Below are 6,000 nucleotides of genomic sequence, written 5' to 3'. Positions count from 1 at the left end.
GGTAAATACAGAGGAAGAAGTCTTCACTTGTGTAGTTTTGGGGGCTCTGAAATAGGTGAGAGATTGGATCCTGCAAGTAGATGCTGCCACACAAGAGTCGCCTGACACAAACTCCAACCTCATGACTTCTTTAAATTAGGTGTGCCACGCTTCTTGTTTGGGAATGGTCACATTTGAAATTATTTACCCATTTATTTTGGAAAATGAATTGCAGTTTCTGTGTTTGACAAAGATGGGTAAACATAGCTATTCACAACTTAAAATCTGGACAGTCTTGATTAACTGTAGAGCATGTAGTATTTCCTGCCTGGCTTGTCTAACTCTCTGAAAGTGATGCTGGCAGAAAACCTTTGCAATAACAAGTTCATCATTAGTTTCAAGTAAATATTTTGAAAAACTTCTGTAAAGTAAATAGATTTGGTGAAAACTTTTGGCAAAGAATTGAAGATGTTTCCACAAAATTGAAGTGATTTAGAAATTCAAGTATGTGTTTTCTAGATTTTTTTTCCGTACTCTATACAACAGCGTTACCCATGAAGGTATTTAGTGGTTTTTTGCAAAATTCAGACATGCTTTTTATCTCTCATGTAGAAATGAAACACTAATTTCTTGTATTTACTGCTATTTCAGCAATAGTCCGTGGCACCCATATTGTCCCAAGACAGCAGGACTCCAGTAGAGTTTTGCAACTGGAATGATGAAATGAAATAAATTTGGCCTCATCAAAAAGGAGCTTCCTCTGCCTTTGTGATGTCAGATGTCTTGTCATAGCATTTATCTCCTCGGGAGTATAATAGGGCGATCCCTGGCAGGCATTGTGCTACAGGTGTGGGATCCATGTAGCCATGTTGTCTCCAGCTGTCTGCTGCTGTGGAGCATTTCTGCCTGGCAGGTACAGGCAAATGTTTCATTTTGGCTCCTCTTCATTGGTGATGTGTTTTGCGGCTGATCCCTTGTGGGGCACATGGAGTTGTTTTTGTTTCCTGGTAGATGTCTAAAGTAAACAGGCTAGTTGAATGTTTGAATACTTTTAACTAGCGATAACACGAAACTGTATGGGCTGCAGTGAACACAAGCCAGTGATCTTCCTTCAGAAACCGTTGTAAAATCATTTAATGTGTGTGTTTTAATTTGTCCTTGTGAATGTTACATACAGATAATGATTGATGAAGTTGATTATTAATTCTTCTCTTATTGTGCCTAAGTGAATTGCCGGGGCAAAGGGGGTTGCTTAGAATTAAACTATAGGCTTTTGGGGTCTTAGCGTTTGTATAGCAGCTATATCAGAAGATAGGATCTAGTTTCAATGCAATGAATGTACAGGGTTTTTATTATTATAAAATAATATTGAGATAACTGAGGGATCTGAGAATCAAGACACTTGGAAATCTGTCTGTGGCTATGGGTGGAACCTTCACCTTGTTGGATGCATCTCCCCAGGGTGGGAAGTGGTGTAATGTTAGCAGCCTCCTGCCAGTACCTCCCTTCTCTCTCTTCAAGTTGAATGTCGGTTTAGCACAACTTTTATAGGATAGCTTGGAGAGAGGGGCTGCTGTACATTTAATAATGCCATAATTACCAGCCTGTGAGGTTTGAGGCTGGAATGTAATTTTTTGTGGCTGCTGCTTTTGGAGTTGGGAGTATCTCTCTTCCATTTGTGCTTTTTATGATCTGAAATAAATTGAGACTCTCTTTTAAAACTAGATGGGGCTTATGCTCCTTGAGAGCATCACTGTAGAGATGTCCCCAAGGAAGCTTCCAGTGCGGATGCAGTCCCTTCTATCTTCTCTTTCATCACTTTCTTCCTTTTTTTTTTTTTTAACTTCTTACAGTTCCCTTTTATTGTCACTATGGAGGACAAAATTTTTGTCTCCCTTTCTGAAAGGTTCAGTTTCCACAAGGATTTTTTAAATATCGTTTCCAAATAATGTATTTAAAAAAAAACTGTAATCAAGTCTCTCAGTCTACTGTGGGCTGTAACATTTAACACAAGCATGCTGCTATCCTGGGTAGCACATTTGCTTCTCTACCTGAGGATGGTGAATGCTGAAAAGCACCTTGCCCCACTCGCAGCACATCTAACTTAGCAGAGCTGCTTTCTTCACAGTAGAGTTCAAAACTGGCATTCCCCAATTCCTAATTAACTTGACAACTGTGCTTTGTCCCACAGTCCTGTCCCTTCAAAGGGAAGGAGAAACCCAAAGCCACAGCACGGTTGTGTACACTCGCTCTTGTGGTCTGTCTGTGCTCACAGGGAGGAGAGGAAGCTTGTGTTTGCTGCAGCTCAGGATTAGACAGCTGAAGAAAACAGTCCAGCAGAAAGTGGCAGTGGCACCTCTCGGGATAAGACATCTGCCAGGAGGAATGTGGTGCTGGCAGCTTCAGCAGCTGAGGGTTGCTCTTCCCCTCTGTGCGCTCTCACGAAGACCTGCTTTCCCTGTCATCCTTTGCTCAGTAATGAGGATGGTAATTGTTATTTATTGGCCAAGGATTTCAGTAGTCACAAGTTATTTTCAGACACCAATTCTGGGCTTTCAGAAAGTGATTAACACTCTCCTCTTTAAAAAAAAAAAGGATAAAAAAAAAAAAACAGCTTCCTTTCATGGATTTTTAAGCTGAATATCTTCCAAATCAAGGTGTCTCAACTCATTTCACTTTGAAAATCCGTTACTACAAATGGATTTTTAAAGAGCAAGTGGTAGCTCAGTCTGCTTCTAATGATGTCTCTGGGGCCACAAAATGTGTAGTACACCGTATGTTGTGTGTTGCATGATTAGGGTTCAAATTAAGGAGAAAAAGAACCTAATGGGAAACAATGGTATGAGAAGGATAAAAGCAAAGACATAAATACAGCCAGGCAACCTGGTAAGTGGATTCAAGGCACAGGGAGATCTAGGAAAATATGTACAAATAGAATTTTGGTACCCAGCACACCAAAGTGGTATCACTTGCAAATACTTGGACGCTGAATTGATGGGAACAGTTTAACAGGGGTCTGGCACACCTTTCCTTTCTCAGCCCTGGGGGAAGGACAAGTCTTCGCAGTGGCCTCATTGCGGGGCCTGAATTCCCATCCCAGTGCTGTCATGAGACAAAGGGCTGAACCCCTCTGGAAAGCAAAGATATGGGGAATTTTATTGCTTCCAATTCACTTAAAGAAGATTACAATTCAGTGTGGTTTCCAGCTCCCTGTTTCAGGGTCAGAAGAGATTCCTGCTATGCCTTTTTTTTTTTGGAATACATTTGTTCCCACCTTCTGTATGTTCCTGAAGGATGGAGCTTTTCACCTTCCCAGGGCCATTGCAAACTGCCATCTGGATTTTTCTCTGTGTTGGCTTTTCTTCCAGTCCTAAATTTGTGCCCCTGCAAGGCTCCCAGCCTCCTGTCATATCTAAAGGTTACGCCCAGTGATTTAGCTGGAGCTGATGAAAATGTGCCCAACAGCTAGTGGGGCTCTCAGGCTGCCTGGCCAAGATGGCCAAGAGATCCCTCCTGTTTTTAATAGCTCTCTGACAATCTTGGCCAGCAAATGTGCACACTTCGTTTATAACTCAGTTTGAATGCAGGCAAATGACCTTTGCAATGCTTAAGTAAAGCACCTCAAACTTTCATGGTCCTTCTGAAGCGAGTTTCCTTGCTGGTAGGCTGTGTACTCCTTGGGATTCATACAGGGTGGGCTTGCGTGTGGGCAAAGGACAGGGTTGTGATCCACGTTGTAACAATTAATACTCCACCCCAGCCTAGTTCCCTGTGACCTACCTTCATGGAGCACGTCTCCTGTAAGCTTCCAGGGCTGGGCAATGCTGGCTGGGAGCCGCGGGGCTGTCTGCCCAGCTTTCCCCCCTTTAGTTGAGTTGGCAGGCCTGGCCAGACGCAGGGAGAGGGGAACTTTGGAATAGCAAAAGGGCTGGCAACTGTCTGTGAGATGTGGGATCCTGACTGCTCATCTCATTGCCATGGTAGTACTTCCTGTCTGCAAAGTACAAGGAATAATCAGTGGCAGAGCATGATGATGACAGGATGATAACAGGTTAATCGGGGGAGAAAATGATTCAGATGTTCCTTTGCGAAATGAAACACTTCGGCTTTTTTCTACAGATATTCTCTCACAAGACTTGGAAGGCATAATGTTAGAGACATAGTCTTCATTTTCTATTGTTTTCAGTTCTATATTTGAACATTTGTTTTTTTAGGTACCGATTTCTTCTTCGGCAGCTTTTGAGCATTTTGAAACTGCTGTAAAAATGTTACTATTTGCCGTATGGCAAAAGTGTCTTCAGATTTCAAGCTCTAACTGGAGTCCGTATGTGATGTCCCACACCAAGAAATAATGAGAGTCCCTGCCTCAGACATGCTGGAATAAGAGCAAAAGAAATGGGAGAAAACCAAAGCAGAGAGCAGCCAAATGACTTGCTGGAGGAGTCCCAGCTTGGCAGTTGCAGGCAGAGGAAGGAGATTTGTCTGAGTCCCAGTCCAAGGCCAGGCATGTCCACTGGAGTGAGCTGTCTCACCTGAGCAGCTTTCAGACATCGCCTCCAGCCCCTGTTCTCTAAATTTCTTTCCTTATGGTGAAATTGTGATGTTTAGAGAATTATCAATATGTCATGTAGAGATGTTGTAGGCTTGAATTGAACCCTTTGATGTTCCCAAGTGGATGAAGGCTTTTCTCCTAGTGGAGCTCCCAAAGCTGCTTTCAGAGGTGGTGCAGAGGCACCATGCTGAGCTGATCAGACAGATGAGACAGTTGTTGGAGCACACCTGAAAAGCAATCTGTCCAGTGCAGATTCTGTGTCTCCTGCTCAGATCAGAAGTGGTGGCAGGATGGCACATGAAACTTCCATAATCTGAAATTATTAAAGGGCTCCTCTCTGTCTGCATAGACATGACGTGAACCTTTTACAGTAGAAAATGTGTTGAGACTAGAAATGCAGTGGGGTTTTATTTTTCCAAATGGTGGAATTCACTGGGGAGTTTATCCCTCATTTTATCTAAGGAAGATCCAAGCTGCACATGGATCCTTAAGGAGTTTTTGTTCAGATATATCTAATCCATTTGCTAGCTGAATAGTTTGGCTGCAACTTCTGTACTCTGAGTAATATGATTCACTCTTTTTGGCCTGGTTTAGGAAAACAGGTGAGTCTTAAGGATTTGCCTTGCTTGCCCATATTTCTGTATTTTTCTAGTGATATTTCTGACTCTCTTGGACTATTTCAGCCTAATTAGAAAGGAAGACAGAAGTGTAGGAAGGTGATCACCTTACTATAAATTTTGTGAAAATTGAAGCTGGGAAGAGTCACAAATCAGGCCCTCTTATTATAAAGCACATACATTTAAATCTCCAAGTGAGAAAAGCAAGGAAAAGATACTGGGCCATTTTTTCTCTTGTTACAGAGAATGTCTCTTTGTTTTCCCCTTGCTGATACTGCCTGTCACAAATCGGGGATATGTGAAGTAAGTACTAATATAATTGCTCCTCGGATTTACAAGGCAGTTAACTCAACACTTGAATGCATAGGCTGTTCAGTGGAAGGCTAAGTGGTTATTGGAGTGAATGAATGAGATTATTGCTGATGAAAACCAGGGAATTGGAACTATTGGTGTTGTGAAGATAACGAAAGAGGGGGGAAAGATAATGGAAGATGATAATCCTGTTTTAAAAAGGGTCTGTGTGCTTCCAAAACCCAGACACGCTTGTACTCGTTTGGGATCCCTACATCAGGCTCTGTCTTCTGTGTATGCTTGTAAAGCATGAGGTCAGCCCTGCTGGAACAGGGCATTTCCCAGCTTTGGGTGGTATAAACACCTTGGAGTTTATCCTCTGTGGTGATGAACCACCAGGGGTTCCCAAACACTTCCACTGGCAACTTCCCATTTCTGGTCCAGAGCCCAGCTTCTTGCAGATGAATTTGTCAGGCTTGTAAATACTCAGCACCACAGTCTGGTGAGGTGATGAGCCCTGCTCTGGGAACTACAGTGCTGTATCCTGCTGTGGCTTTCACC

The sequence above is a fragment of the Pterocles gutturalis genome, unplaced genomic scaffold (genome assembly GCF_000699245.1).
Source record: "Pterocles gutturalis isolate BGI_N339 unplaced genomic scaffold, ASM69924v1 scaffold24615, whole genome shotgun sequence".
NCBI lineage: Eukaryota > Metazoa > Chordata > Aves > Pterocliformes > Pteroclidae > Pterocles > Pterocles gutturalis.
Note: the sequence above shows the minus strand (reverse complement) of the source record.